General features: G+C 33.8%; 1 protein-coding gene across 5 annotated transcripts in view; it reads left to right on the forward strand.

Moving 5' to 3' along the window:
* Window positions 1–12,210: 12,210 nt before the first annotated feature.
* The window catches only part of LOC144977171 (uncharacterized), a 49,954-nt gene continuing 44,664 nt past the window's right edge, over window positions 12,211–17,500 (forward strand). For 3 of the 5 annotated variants that reach the window (XM_078922072.1, XM_078922052.1, XM_078922083.1), the window contains exon 1: window positions 12,240–12,548. The gene's annotated coding sequence lies outside the window, so the exon portion shown is untranslated. Of the gene's footprint in view, window positions 12,549–16,439; window positions 16,726–17,500 lie in introns of those variants that run through there. The other 2 variants (XM_078922093.1, XM_078922062.1) reach the window with 2 other exon arrangements.

Genomic DNA, 17,500 nt, shown 5'->3' on the forward strand with positions numbered 1-17,500 from the left:
GGCATTTGAAGTAAATGTTGTTGTTTTGTTTTGTTTTTTTGGACAAGAATGAAACAAGTGTGTTTTGTCAGAAGATAGTAGAATTTAATATATATTCTATATTTTAAGGGATTGTTTAGTACATAATTTAGCAAAGAAAAGTTTAGGAGTAATATATAACTAATTGTGTGACTGTGAATATTATTGTACCCTTTTTTCCCATGATTAACTTTCTTTTAAAACTGCAAATCACAACACCATCAAATGTGTTGTTTACTTGCGAACTGAGCGACATCTGAGGATATATCCTGGTTTTCCTACTCGTTGTTGGTCAATCGTTTAGGTTCGGGGAAGGTAATCGTTAACTTGCTATTTCCTCCACCGTCCCTTGGTGGACAATGGGTGAGCTTCTGCGTCTTCTATCCCCCAAATCTGTTTTCCAACTTTCTTTCTGTCTTTGTCTTGAATAGAGATGATTTTGGCTTTTCCCTTGTCGGAGTCCTTGTCGGAGTCCTTGGCTTGGAGAGAAACAGTCAAATTGGTAGTTTTAAGTTTTGAGACATGATGTCTTTTTGCCATGTAAATCATCTCTCTGTTATGTACTGTTATATTTGTTGTTTTGAATGTGTGATGTAAGTATTTGAGTGTGTTCCTCTTAGTGGGGTCATGTGCTTATGTCTGGATGAGACTTTTAGGTGACCTCAAACTAAGTACACTGATATTGTGCTCTTGGAATCAAAATAAAATATGTCCCCTATTTGTACCAATCCTCTTTGTCTTACTTTTCTTGGGTGATTTTAATTATTTGTAATCTAGAAATTTACTATCCAATTTTCTTCATTTCTACTGGCGCTTAAATGACCCATATGTGTCGCAAGAGCCGTAAAATCTTTAAAAACAACCAAACAATTTCCTCGATGATGTTCCTTTATATTAGAAAAAAAACAAAAAAAAACCAGACAGCTGGTGCAAAATCGGGAGAGTATCGAGGGTGTTCTATAATTCCCAGCTGAATGAGTGTAAAATTTCCGTGCCCTCTCTGGCTCTGTACACAGGGGAATAGGCTTCACCAGTCGTGACGTCACTTCCCTCGTAATGACGCATAGTAACTTAGTAACTGGTTCTAAACTATCGGAGCAACAGTGGACACCCTTATGAAATACTTCTCCGACAAGCATAAAAGTGTATCCAGAGGAGAAAAACATTATAAATCTGATCATGTTTTGACTTGTATACATTCTGATCACATAATATGCGAAAAAGTTATAGCCAGCATGAAGAATAAAAAGTACCGATTTTCTTTGTTTAGCAGCAACGTGTTCGTTGCAGCTTGGACGTGACATCAGACTATTATAGTATTAATCACATCTTTGCCAATAAGTTCAATCTTGTTTTCCTAATAGAAGGTCTAAGTTTGTGTCAAATGACAATTTAGTAAAAGTTTGCATTTACATTCGTACCTATAGGAACATGCCTCGATAAAATAATACCATTTTTATTAGAACACACACATGACCACAACAACAACAACAACAACGACAACAACGCGATCTGCATGACCTTCAACGCATTCTGTTTGCGATGAGCTTCTTTCGTGGTTTTTCTGACTCAAACCAAACAGCTCACTGCTTTTCGACTCTTGGTCCCATAAATAAACCGAAATTTCGAGTACCTTTATCAATTTGTTCCATTTAGTCCAGCAAATGAGCAAATTGCAAATTATGCAAAACTCTTTTTTGATGGTGTAATTGTCCAAATTTTGTAAATTGTGTTTCATGGCCAAGAGACTTCTCTCTCTCTCTCTCTCTCTCTCTCTCTCTCTCTCTCTCTCTCTCTCTCTCTCTCTCTCTCTCTCTCTCTCACTCTCTTGCATTCCCCAATTGCTGACAACGATAATTGATGTATCTACATGCCGCCCCTGGCCTTTTCTTCGAATTTTTTACAATGATGTAATTAGCTGAATGAATGCATGTGTATATTGTCTCATCAAGTCAGTAATTCGTTTACTTTGTCATGTTTATTGTAGAGTTTATAATTCATCATTATATACATTGGCCATAATGGTTAGTATAACATATAATTTTATACAGTATGTTTGACATTGTTTATGATTGAAAAATAAGTCACGCGTGAAAATACAACCAATTCTAAAGTATGAACAGTTCTAATAATATCGATGTGTGGTTGAATACTAGTCTCTTTAAATTTTTTGTTACATTCTCAAAATAAAGATCAACAAATGTTTCAGCATTGTTGTATAGAGATGACATGAATCTAAAGGCTTTAAACCTCTTTATTCTCTAAAATACATCACGCAATATTTCACGATTGTTGGAGAAGAAAACTTGGTCCAATTTTATTAATTTAAAAAGTTCATTTATATTCAATTTTGGATAACAATTTATTGATATTATACACTGTTGGGTTCGCCGACAGCCAGTGGTAAATACCCTTGCTTATATTGCCCAGAGAAACTCTTATTTACGGTATATCTAGATGTAATTAGCATTTTACTATCGCTATCAGGGGAATTCAATAATAATAAATCGAATTCCGTAGCGTGGTATTGCCGCGAAAACTGAAAGAGATCATGAAATACGTAAGTCAAAGAAACGTATTTTTAAACTATGTCCAGTGTGGCTTTACGACTCAGACATTACCATTGTCGACTTTTGGGAAATCAGACGATAATGAGCATGGCCAAGGACCGATTTCATAGTTAATACTCATATAACCCCTGTTTCGGCAGCAGCAGTGTCTAATAGTAAGTTACATTGCAGTTCTATATTATTATCTATCCAATTGACAAAGGTCAGACCCTACTTGTTCACCGTCCAGAGCGCAGTCAAGACACATCACCGTGTAGGGTAGCCCCAAATGCTCTGCCCATCTCCACAACAATACACAACCATAAGTTGACGAATACGTCAGATTTTACTAGAGGTTTTGCCTTCAAATTAAGCTGGAAAGCTTCAGGGGAAGTTTGAAGATTAGTTCCGCTTTAACCCTCTCCTTACCAGCCATTTTCAGGATTTGCCCCAAAACTTCACACCCAACTAATTCTAATACAAAAATAGATTTTTTATCACTCAGACATAATAGCAGTAAAATTCTTGCGTTACATAATTTCTATGGTTTGTCCGCCATTGTTTCGATTGTTTAGAACCAGTTGCTAAGCTACCATGCGTCAATACGAGGGAAGTGACGTCACGACTGTTGAAGTCTATTATCATCTAACGAGTTACTAACGGTTTCATACGCATACCCCCCCCCCCCCCCCCCCACACACACACACAAACATTACACACACACACACACACACACACACACGATCGAAAGAGCTCAAATGGAAAGGGGTTTACCTTGTATTACTTACTTCACATTCAATACTATATAAAATGCTTATAAATGAAACAAAAGCCTCTCGGGTCAATATCATTCCAGATATCGTCAAAATCGTTTGAAGCGGAATAATGCCCGTAAAAGAACCGTCAAAAGATAATCCTGTATTTTGGCTCAAGAATCATTAATGTTTTTAAATGAATAAAACAAAACCAGAGACAGAAGTATTAAAGCCATTTATTTAATAGACACAAGAGTGTATTTTAATCGCTTTTTCCACAGGACGTTGGTTCTTGATTACTAAATAAGTAAACCCTTAAACTGCTAGTGCCCATTACTTAATGACCTTCAGGCTGTATATATATATTTTGTCTAAAATTATTAATAATATCTGACTTAAAAGACTATTAAGTGCACATTATATTTGCCTCAGCACAAGGGACTATATTTTGCTATCGAGAGCATAATCAAGCTAAGTTAACCAGATCGATCGGATGAAGATATGATTGAAAGGAGAGTTAAAAGGACTAGTAAACCGTGACGTCTACGTTTCGTAAATTGACTTGACCAAGGACAATGGGTGAGGCGGACCGTGGGCTCACAACTACCCCCCCCCCCCCCCCCACCCCATCCCCAACACACACACGCACCCCGCTCCCTCCGCACAAAAGAAAATATATTCTGATAGTCGCAAATCGATTTTACAGAAAAGAATAATAAGAAAAAAGGAAAAAACAAAAACAAAACAAAAATCCTCATATTACGTCATGGACTGAAGGAACTTGAAACACACGCACACACACACACACGTACACACAAAACATACACACGCACACACACACACACACACACACACACACATATATATATATATATATATATATATATATATATATATATTATTATATATATATGTGCGAAACGATGTCTATCTTTTATGTTTGGATGAGTCCATTTTCGGCAAGGGTTCATTGTCTTCCTGTTAATTCAATAATTGTTATTATATATATATATATATATATATATATATATATATATATATATATATAATGTATCCGTGTTTCATTCCTCTGCATCTTCTACGTTTGTTTTTGTTTTGTCTATGTTTGACTTTATATTTTTTTAAAGGTTGTTTCGTTTTGTTTTTATTTCATTAAACAAAAATCAATTTGCCTCTATAATATTTGTTGAAATAAAAAGATTCAGAAGTCCAGATATGTGAAATGGCAGGTAGATTACTTTCCCTGGGAATAATTATTATCGTAGGTCAAGTCTTTGATATCTGATTTCTTGAGCATTTTGTTTTGTAAGATATTTTTTAAATCTAATTTTTATTCGCTTTGTACTTTTGCTATCATATAGTACTTTATCAGAGGTTGCGGTAAAATCCACTTCCTGTATAATCCATATTCATGTTACAAATGTATTGCTCCAGTCTTTGAAGTCTTGCTGCAAAAACATTTCCACATAGTTGTTTTGCAGTATGAACTAAAGAACCATTTTGTTTGGTCAAGAAATTGATTGGGTTTTTTGTTTTTGTTTTTTGAATTGGTTATTTATCAAATAAAACTAAAGTGAAATCCCTGGGAATACTGACTCGAAGGACAATAAATGCAAGTCTGAGTTATAAGTGCAGAAATGTGTCATTTTCAGAATGCATGAAATCTACTCTGCACGTCTCTAGTTCATATAAAGCGTTTATGTCTATTTAGTTAAAGGAAAGTCTTTGAAAACTAATAGAATTCATCACAATAAAGCGCAACTACGATTCACTTTTTCTAATATTTATTTCAATCATTCTTTTAATTCGTTTATTCGTTCATATGTTGCCTATAGATAGAATGAATTTGACGTCACTCAGGTCTTTGTGATTGTTTTTTTTTTTTTGTTTTTGTTTTTTTTGTTTTTTTTTTTTTTGTTTTTTGTTTTTTGTTTTTGGTCATCCATGTTTATGAGTAATTTCACTAAATTGCAAAACCAAACTATAAACTTTCATGGTTACACATAGCTTTGTAAGTTGGTCCGTTATACATCGGGATGGCAATGCTGTGAGTTTCTTAGCCAAGCGCACAGCATCTATACAGTAACTTTAAATAGTTCAACCTGTATCGTTGTAGTTTAAATTGACTAGTATCGATAGACCAATATAAAAAAAGACCAAGGAATTATCTTTCTCATGAATTTCTATTCATGAATCAATCAAAAAGAAAAAAGGAAAAAAAGATTACTTATACAAATCTCACAGAAAATTGTTGACACAAAAGCATTTTTGAGACGTTGCATATAAGTATATTATATTATGAGTCAAAACAAAACTCGAATACACACGACTCGATTCTCTCTCTCTCTCTCTCTCTCTCTCTCTCTCTCTCTCTCTCTCTCTCTCTCTCTCTCTCTCTCTCTCTCTCTCTCACACACACACACACACACACACACTCTCACTCTCTCTCTCTCTCTCTCTCTCTCTCTCTCTCTCTCTCTCTCTCTCTCTCTCTCTTTAATTTTTTTTCTTGTGAAGCTTGTGTTCTTGTAACTGAGCCAATATTTGATAACAATTAATTATTTAAAAAACCAACAAACAAACAAACAAAAAACAAACGCTGCGGTAAATACGATATTTACAGTTTCCCGGTTGTCTTGAAGTACAACAGCTGACCAGCGTGGTGGAGCGAAATTGACGTCACTCAGCTCTTTGTTATTGTTTTTAGACAGTGATCTCAATGGTTAGTTCTCACCAAATTCTATCAATCAGACTATGAACTTTTAAGGTAACACAACGTTTTGTATGGTGGTACGTTATATCCGGCTGGCGTATGTTATGAGTATTTTACCTAAACGCATAGCATCGATAGAGAAAGAGTCGTTTATCCCGACATGACCGCCCACGTTCAATTATTCAAATCATCAGATATTCCGAGTGGTAGTAACCGTTGCTATACTACTTCATCACTTATTCAAATGGTTCAAACTATCTATAAATCGGACATGACAAATACTACAATCAGATAGGTTCTCTGCCACAATGATGGTTGTACACTATAGTGCTTCTAAGCTAATAATAATAATGCTGAAAACTTCTATAGCGCTATAACTCCGAGACATCAGACTCTAAGCGCTTAAATTACAAATTACTTCGGCTGAAACATACTCATTCACACACACAAGCATACTGCCGTTGTTTCTAAAGACACTTTTGCTTCTGACGTTTGTGGTTGTTATTTAATAATACGCTGGCTCTTAGATTGAAGAGAATCAGACTCCAGTTTGAATTTGACGAGAGATGTGTGGGGCGTTTTAAAAAAATAAATGTACCGAAGTTGAGATGGAACAAGGCAATAGGTATTGACCGATAAAATTATACCTTTATAAACCTAATGATTAATAAAATATATCCTAAGAAATTATGTTTTAATGCTATCAATATGTAAAGAATACTCTTCTGATATGTAATGAATTTTTAATCTTTTTGGGGAAAAAAAAGGGGGGGGGGGAGAAGGGGAATATTTATTTTGGGTAATTATCAATATTTACTGACCGATAGTGATTTATCACTTTTATTTGAACAAAAGGTCTTGGTTTGGATAAATTATTATAATATGACTGGCTGATACATAGAATATATTCGACAATAGCAAAAGTATTTAAGGTAATCCTTCTTCTTCTTCTTCTTCTTCTTCTTCTTCTTCTTCTTCTTCTTCTTCTTCTTCTTCTTCTTCTTCTTCTTCTTCTTTGTAATATAGAAGCCTCGGGTTTCGTCACTGTTTTTATGACATTAAGATATAAAGATATTTTCAACTACAATCAGACTAATGGTTTTACAAATGGTCCCCACAATTGCTGCATAATAAGGTTCGTTTGTGATGCGATTAAATGGCTTTAGTGGATGTTCGCTTGTGTAATATTCACCTTATTTCTTTAGCTCTTCTCCAGTTGTAGGTTTTCGCTTTTTAAAGAATGCGACAAGTTCCGGATTGCATGATTGATACACGCGGTTTTTGAGAGTTAAGAAATAGAGTCCGTCCAAATCGCCCTTTTTAACATTTGCAAGTTCTAGCCATCTGTTAAAAAATTGAGGTGTACGACTTAGAAATCTGGCTTAGCAGTTTGGAAGCGTTCTAAGTAACCGTTTTCGGTAAGGCGGAATCCTATAAGTAATGCATCTTTTATTTTATTGTAGTCATTCGCAACTTCGGGTGCTAATATATAGAACACCTTTAATGGTTCACCTTATAAGCAGTTTATTATTGCTGAACTTAATTGGCTATCTTTCCACCCATAGGCTCGTGCTTGGATCTCAAAACGATGTAGAAAGGATTCGAGACAATCAGTACGTTCATCAAAAGCCGGCATTTTTGGAAGTTTGACTAGGTAGTCGTCCGTTTTTCTAACTTGACTTCCTTGAATTACTTTATCCTTTACAATGTCTGCTTGTGAATGCTATTTCTGCCTTCTTAGTTTCTTCTTGTACTAAAGCAATATCTTTTTCTATTTCACGCATGCGTAAACTCTCTTCTCTATTTTCCTTTTCTTTTAATTTTTCTCTTTGTTCTTTTTGATTCCTTCCTTCTCTCTCTTCTTTTACTTTTTCTTCACACCATGAGAATGTTTTTTCTTCTGGTATTTTGAGTTGTTTTGCTAACTCTATATACTTTTGTAGGTCCATTTTTGTTTTCCTGCTTTAAATTGAGTTGTGTTTAATATAAATACAGACTGAAACTAGAGTTTGATGTGTGCCTCTTTTAGTTTGGCTTTTTATATGGAATGACAATAATATATTATTCTGTCTTATTTATCCAATACGGGAGGAATATTGATCGGATCGTTTTGATAATCCATGCAAAGTTTAAATTCACATCTAAAATTATTTACCATTGTAAAGACCTACTTGAATAAAGTTGTAAGTAAAAAGCTAGTAGCAGCATTTATATTATCAAGATTAGATTATTGTAATTTTCTTCTGACTGGGATAACTAAAGATATATTTTTGAGACTTTGTCAGTTCAAAATAGTGCTGTAAAATTAATAACAAAACAAAAGAGATTTGAAAATTCATTGCTCATTCTGTTTGAATTACATTGGTTACCAGTAAAAGAGAGTGCTGAATATAAAATCGCCCTTATCTTTAAATGCTTCAATATTATAACTCCTGGTAATCTTAATGAATTTATAAATGTCTTTTCCCCATCTAGATTGCTACGGTCTTCATCTGACCACAATATGCTCCAACTAAATAACAAATCAAATTGAATATGTTAAGGTGGGGGATCATTTTCAACGCTCGGTCCTCATATATGGAACTGGCAAGGCTATTCGTGAAGTGTCAAGTGTAGATGCTTTTAAATCAAAGTTGAAACATTACTTTTTCTTACAAAAACATATTTTAAGTCTCTGTCAATTTTTCACAATTGTTTGATATCGATCTTTTCTTCTTTTGAGTAATAACTGAAAGCGTGTTTGTGTGAGTGTGCGTATGTATATGTTTGTGTTTGTGTGTGTGTGTGTGTGTGTGTGTGTGTGTGTGAGTGTTAGTGCTATTTAGGTGTCATGCTTTTAACTGTGAAGCGCATAAAGCATGACCTAATCATTGTTTTGCACTATACAAGTGCTATATGTAATAATTATTCGAAATGTGCAAAATTTATAAGCCGACCACCTTAGAATATGCAAAACAAACGGTGCAAAGGGACATTATTCCCGTGCATAATAAGGAATTGCACCATACAACCAGTATATATACATACACGCGCGCACGCAAACGTACACAAAAACACACACACATATGCACACACAAACACACACACCTTTACTCACCGGTTCTACCCGTCAGACAATCGTCCCAGCACATAAAACTAAGGGTACACTTTAAGGTTTCCATAATATGTTTGAGGGACTTGAATGAGAACCAATCCACCCAACTGACGGTCTAAAACAATAACAAAGAGCTGAATGACGTCACCTTCATTCATTCTATAATAATAATAATAATAATAATAATAATAAATAATAATATAATAATAATAATAATAATAATAATAATATATAATAATAATAATAATAATAATAATAATAATAATAATAATAATAATAAAACAAAAAAATAATAATAATAATAATAATAATAATAATAATATAATAATAATAATAATAATAATAATAATAATAATAATAATAATAAATAATAATAATAATAATAATAATAATAATAATAATAATAATAATAATAATAATAATAATAATAATAATAATAATAATAATAATAATAATAATAATAATAATAATAATATAATAATAATAATAATAATAATAATAATAACAATATCTTTATTTTCATTGTAGGCAATTTTAAATTTGGTTACAGCATATATACATAATATACGCAAACAGACATACATAAAACCAAAAAGTGCAAAAGCACACACATACACCCACACACACACACACACACACACACACACACACACACATACACTCACAGATTACACTTAAATAGCCTTCGTGTAACCTGTCTAAAAGGCATATCATCATGATGACAAACATTAATATATAGATACACACACACACACACACACACATATATATTATATATATATATATATATATATATATATATATATAGAGGAGAGAGAGAGAGAGAGAGAGAGAGAGAGACGTGTTGTTGGGGAGTGGTGTGTGTGTGTGTGTTGGGTGTAGATAGATAGAATAGATAGATAGATGATAGATAGATAGATAGATGATAGATAAAGATCGATAGTAATCGATATATGTAATATATATATATATATATATATATATATATATATATATATAATATTATATATATTATATATATATATATATATATAGAGAGAGAGAGAGAGAGAGAGAGAGAGAGAGAGAGAGAGAGAGAGGTAGAATGACTATTCAAACTTTCATTGGAATAAAAAAAAAAACAATATACCATAATAAGACACTGTCTCATAACAGATAATATATTATATACATTACTTCTTTTCATTTAGTATTCTTACTGCTGTGGGTATAAAAGAGTTATTGTATCTGTTAGTTCTAGTTTAAATGCCTTCGAAACGTCTACCAGATGGTACGTATAAATTAATGAGAAATGCTAACAACTACCAAGGTCATGTGATATCAATACGTCTCTGTCAACATACGAATTATTGTGACGTCATTTATCTTATAAATAAAACAATTTTTGTTCATTGTTGAATTTTCACAACAAACACATCAGTCAGCGAACTGAATTACCAAAACAAGATAAACAAACCGGAGTGTTCATCCTTGACACCAAAACTGTATTGTTCTTATAATAACATCTGTTATTTCCCACGAAGGGCTGCTAATGTAAAGTTCTAAAGAGTGATACGGATCATTGAACAAAGGATGATGATGAAGATGATGTGTATGTGTGTGTGTGTGTGTGTGTGTGTGTGTGTGCGTGTGTGTGTGTGTGTGTCAGTGTGCATGGTGGGGGGTTACACATTATTGTTTTCATCTTTATGCCTTATGTTTTACTTTATACAACGGAATGCGGCTATGTGATCTTGTGGTATGACACTCGCTTTCGGATCGGAAGGTCCTGGGTTCGAGCCTCGCGCTCTGCGCATAGTTGAGTCCTTGGAAAAGGCTCTTTACTCACTTTCTCTCACCGTACTCAGGTGTAAAATGAGTACCTGGCCGTTAACAGCGTTGTCTTTGTCCGAAAAGTTGTAATATCGCCTAACAGGCGGCATGTCCCGTCCTACATGTTAAATGTTGCTGTTGACCAGGGAGCCCTCGTAATGCGCTTTGAGCACATTTAGTGGATATTGCACTATATAAAAAGCTCAATGAATATGACGTTATTCAGCTCTTTGCCATTGGTTTTAGACCGCTAGTTGGATAAGTTCTAACTAAATTCCCTCAATCAGACGAAGTTGATGTCACTCGGGTCTTTGCTATTGTTTTTAGCCAACCATTTTTATGAATAGTTCTCACTAAGCTGTATTAATCAGACTATAAACATAGTTTTGTGTGTTGGGATGTTATTTCCTGCTGGCGAATGTTATGAGCTTTTTGGCGAAGCGCAAATCATCAATAATGTTTTTAGGCCACAAATAGTTTTGTTTATCCGTAAATACATCGAACGGGAGAGTCAGTGAGTATTTTACCGAAATGCTTAGTATAATATGCGTTTATGTAAAATACTCACCAATTTAGTTCGCCAGATAAATTGCAAACCGTAAAGGAATAACAAAGAGCTTAGTGGTGTCGATTCCATTCATTCTATAATGTCAAAGTGAATTAAACAAATTTATAAATAATACATAAATAGTCTGGCTTCGCAGGCTCAGCCGTACAATATCTCGTTTTATAATCAAAGTCAATCGATGTTGAGTATTGTCAGAGGTCAGATAGGTGGCAAGTATTGCAAGATTTTGGCCCATCCCGACGTTGTGCCTTATGTTAGACACTTCAAACACATTGCTTCACTCGACTGAGGTATTAATGAGTACATGGCTACTGGTGGTGACGGATATAATGGTAGCAATAGTGGTTAGTCTTTTAGTCTCTTATAGGGCTTGTTTCCATTGGGAACTGCCGAAAAAAATAAAGGAGACATTGTGACACGAAATGTGTTTAAATCACACATATTACTTTAACCATTTAACTGCCGCACTCTGGATAAACTAGTATTTAAAATTTTGACCAGAGACATCGTTTTTCAAATATCGATCGATTTAATTGACCCCCATCTAGGCAAAAACTCGCAAACCTGGGACTTCGCGAATACAACATTAATCTGCTTAAAGTGCTCAAAACATAAGATTTGGCAGCAAAATTGGGGTTGGTCATGAGCTTGCGGCTTGCTGTTCCTTTCTTCTTTTGGTTTTTGATCTTCTTACGTTGTTAGTTATAAGTGTATGTGTCGAAACATCGGTGACACCATTTGAGCGAAAGGATCTGTCTCTTTTCACGGTTCATTGCTCTTCGAACCCTGTTCATGAAGCGTACCGTAAGTTACCCTCTCTATTACCAAATTGAGATCGACGAAGATTGTATGATAGGTCAGTTGTTATGCACGCTTCATATGATGTGATTTTTATTGCAACTCTATCTTTCATATAGACGTTGATAGCGTGTAACTGCTGAGATAAAGTGAAGGCAGTGTGTTGCATGAATTCTATTCACATATTCATATTGTGGATTGTTATTTGCCCTGGAATTGAATGCCATTCTTCATTACAAAGGTATATATGATAACACCGTCCTTTATTAAAATTGTGGTAACATAAAGTAAACACTAAATTATTTGATCATACAGGTGGCAAAGGAGTTCAATACACGTTCCTTTTATATGAATGATGTTCATTTATTCATGTATTGAAGAACTTTTTGGCTGGCATGATAATGACGTTATATCAAATATAGAAAAAGCGAAATTGATATCACTCGGGTACTTGTTATTGTTTATTGCCATCCATGTTAATGAGAAATTCTCACTAAATTTTTTTAACCAGACTATAAACGCTCAAGGTTACACATAGTTTTGTGTGTTGGTCCGTTGATAGAACGAAATTGATATCACTCAGCTCTTTGTTATTGTTTTTCGCCAGCAATTTTTATGAGTAGTTCTCACTAAATTGTATCAATCAGGCAAAAACATTTACGGTTACACGTGGTATCCGCCTCGCAAATTGTTGAGGCGTTACTTTTTATTTAGTTTTAAGATCGGAGTGATATGCATGATATTGATGGGCTAAACGGTTTGCCGTTACCGGTATATCGGCCGGTAGAACGTTAAATGTGTATGGGGCAGTAGTTTCTATAGGTGATAATATGCACTTGGCTAATAAACTCACAACAGTGCCACCCGGAAATATAACGGACAAACACACAGAACTATGTGTAATCTTGAACGTTTGTTGTCTGATTAATACAGTTTAGTGATAATTACTCATAAATGTGGGTGGCAAAAAACAATTAATAACAAAGCCCTGAGTGACGTCAATTTCGTTCTATCGACAAAGGGTAAGATAAAACAATAACAAGAATGAAGCTGACATCACTCAACTCTTTATCATTGTTTTTTAGACCGCCGGTTGGATGATTGCTTCTCACTAAAATGTAGATGCTCTGAGTTTAGGTAAAGTACTCACAACATCCGTCGTCACATTGAATACACGCACAATACGATGTGCAATCTTTAAGGTTTATGGTATGATTGATATAATTTAGTGAGACTAATTGTCCATGAGGCTGTATAAAAGCAATAAAAAAGAGAGCTGAGTGACGTCAACTTCGTACATGAAAGAGAGAGAGCGAGAGAGAGAGAGAGAGAGAGAGAGAGAGAGAGAGAGAGAGAGAGTTGATTAATCAAAGTTATTTTTTCTTTTGTTTTTTTAAAAATTGTAATTGTTCTTTTTTTTTTTTTTTTTTTTTTTTTTTAAGAGAGGGAGAAGTAATGCAGTTATATAAAAAAGAACAAGGAGAAACGTAACACATTAACCGAAGGCTATGGATAAACACCCACACCATGAACAAATAAAAGGATGGGGGTAGGAGAGAAATGACATGGCCAGCTTTTTTGGATAATTTTTTTTAAAGCCAGGAATACGGTTTAATAAGGTTATCTATGGGAATAGAAAAGTGAGGGTAGAGGGGTAAGTTGCTAGATGGATAGATGGACAGGTAGGTTGATATTTTGATACTCGTAGATATTGTGGGTGTGTGTGTGTGTATGTGTGTGTGTGGGTGTGAGAGAGAGAGAGAGAGGGAGAGAGAGAGCGAGAGAGATAGATAGAGAGAGAGAGAGAGAGAAAGAAAAAAAGAGAGAGCGAGAGAGAGACAGGGAGAGAGAGAGATAGATAGAGAGAGAGAGAGAGAGAGAGAGAGAGAGAGAGAGAGAGAGAGAGAGAATACTAACATACGCCATTTCCCAACCGTCTATCGATTTCCACTAGTCAATCATCATCGATAGCCTTCGATTTCTACTCACGCTCTCAAAAACATGTTCCTCTCTCGCGATGACATATACGGCTCATTCCTCATGCGATATAATGTACTGTTGTAGTCTCTTCTGCTTTAGAAGTGGGGGATAAATTTGACTTGAATGCATCGAGGAAACTTGACAGTTGAATGCGTATTATTGATCAAAACTTTTAGATAAACAACTTCAGGTCAATCAGTGGCCTCTACTTCTTTTCTATCGGATGAGGTTGTGCATAAACTTTTCTTATTTGGATATTACTTTGTGAGTATATTCATGATCTGTTATTATATTTTGTTTCCGATATAATTTTGTTTTCTGGAAGAAAAACAAGGCCTTACTTTTTGTGGGGCTTTTTATATAATCAAAGTAAAGATGTTGCTGAATCTAAAAAAGTTTATTATTTATATTTCCAATAATAATAAGACACGGTAAAAGAAAGTAACACCATTTAAACGACAACAAAAACAATGATAATAATAATAATAATAATAATAATAATAATAATAATAATAATAATAATAATAATAATAATAATAATAATAATAATAATAATAATAATAATAATAATAATAATAATAATATATACCTTTTCCCAAGTAAATGTAACAATTTTGCAAATTAAATTCAACATTTCCAGACAGATTACATCAGTTTGGAGACCAAATTTAACTTTTCAAACCAAATTCGACACTATAGTAAATATGACGCAAGTCCAATCAAAATTCAAACATTGTACAGTCCAAGTTCAGCTATCTAGTAGAGAACAAATTTGGCTTAGCCAAATAAACATTCGGCACTTTGAAAGCAAAAAAGAGTTTGGATTGAAATGTTAAAATCTAAAAAGTCCTTTGATTACTACAAGTTATGTCCAAGCACACTTTTCATAGGCTATATAACTATTCCAAAATTTGTTAGAATGTTTCAATGTCATGTAAAATGTCCGTGATCAGTGCGACTCAGGGGGTCCTCTTCATCTTGCCCCCAGGGGCCCACTATGTCAGTGGCTCAGAGGTGCGATGTCTCATCTTGTCACAAAAGTCAAGCGATGTTTAACGTAGTCAGTGGTCGGTTGGGCGACAATGACCGCATGATTCCGTTCTTTATGTCCTTAGGTATAGCATTTTACACACATTCCATCATTCGATTCAAATGTGAATGCGTATCTGGCTAAAGGAAGTGAGGATTTTGTGAGTTTTACAAATGAAATTTTACACCCATCTTGTACTCATGAAATAGAAATTTAGTTCTGCTGGGAAAATTAGGAAATACGTTGAGTATAACTTATCTGTGAAAATGCTCTGTATAAATGTTCATATTCATTTTGACATTAATGCCCCACAATTAATTGTTGCCGTTTTGTTTCCTCAATATCTAACTTGAGTAATTTTGTCTCATATTCATAACTCATCCGTCTTTCAGTTACTCATAGATTGAATATTAGTGATTTGGCACAATTAACTTGGCAGCAATTCGTAATATATTATAAAGTGTTATAATTGTTGCTTTCAATTATAAGATCATCGTTTTGTTTGTACATAATATATCAAAGTTGGTAAAGTGCGACAGTGTTTTGTGGTATTTCACTTGGTTTCTGACATTTAGGCGAATGGTTCGAGTGTTGTTGTGGGTTGTGCAATGTTGGGACATAAGAGAAATCTCTTTACTCTCGCACTGTGCTCCGGTGTAAAATGATTACCCAGCGGGTAACATCTTTTTATCTATCAAAATAAATACTAAATGCGAGCCTTACAATTTACGAGCGTCTTTTCTCGTCCTACAAATTAAGTGTATCTGTTAGCTTGGGATCCCTGATCCTAGTGATTTGAGCACAGTTAGTAGATATTTAGCTTATATAAAGGCTCATGTTAGATTTCTTTCAGTTGAAAGCTTTTGTTGGTGCATCGCACTGACATGATCATATCTTACAACCTTTATGTCAGGCTTTTATGTATATAACTGCAAATATCTTTTTAAATAATTGGGATCGGGTACATACATTGTATTTGCTTTTGAAACAAATTGAACCCCACGCAAAGAATAATTTAAATCGTGATTGATCGCAACAATATATATTTTGTACTTCTTTATTAGTACTTATCTCCATTTATTTAAAAATATATTACTACAAATGAAGGACAATGAAGTCATTGTATATGAGAAGTTAGTGAAGTATAACAACTGATTGTTATCGTCGATGTTCTTACACATGATTGATTTTAGTAGTACTACATTATGTTACAAGTGAACGATTGTTTAATAGCTTCATTGCTGTAACATTGGGAGATTATGTTTAATATTTAGTTGTCAACCGTGTTTGATCTAAAAAAAAGTGTTGGGAAAATTGTTTCACTATTAGTTTGGTATTAGAAGTTTTAATTTTTTAGGAATACGTGGGTACATGCTCGTTGGACTTTTGTAAACCCAAGTGTCCAGAGGTAAATTATTTTTATAGCATTCTTGGGGTTAAATAGAGAGCTTGGAGTAAATACAACAAGTTATCATCATCATCATCATCATCATCATCATCATCATCATCATCATCATCATCATCATCATCATGATCGTGCGGCTATGTGGTCTAGTGGTATGACACTCGCTTTCGGATCCGAAGGTCCTGGGCTCGAGCCTTGCTAGGCTCATAGTGAGTCCTTGGAAAAGATTGTTTACTCACATACTCTCACCGTGCTCATGTGTAAAATGAGTACCAAGCCGTTAACAGCGTTGTCTGTCCGAAAAAAATTGTAATATCGCCTAACAGGCGTCATGTCTCGTGTTAAGGGTTGCTGTTGGCCAGGGACCCCCTGTTTTGAGCACGTTTAGTGGATATTGCGCTTTATAAAAGCTCAATAAAAATAAAATCACCATCATCATCATCATCATAGTTGTCGTCGTTATTATTATTATCATCATCATCATCATCATCATCATCATCATCATCATCATCATCATCATCATCATTATCATTATTATTAATATTGTTATCATTATTATTATTATTATTATTATTATTATTATATTATTATTATTATTTTTTTATTATTATTATTATTATTATTATTATTATTATTATTATTATTATTATCATTATTTTTATTATCATTATTATTATTATTATTATTATTATTATTATTATTATTATTTATTATTATTATTATTATTATTATTATTATTATTATTATTATTATTATTATTATTTAGTTATTATTATTA

This window comes from Berghia stephanieae, chromosome 1, assembly GCF_034508935.2.
Source record: "Berghia stephanieae isolate SIO BIC M18660-M18661 chromosome 1, UCSD_Bste_1.3, whole genome shotgun sequence".
In the NCBI taxonomy this organism is placed as follows: Eukaryota; Metazoa; Mollusca; class Gastropoda; order Nudibranchia; family Aeolidiidae; genus Berghia; species Berghia stephanieae.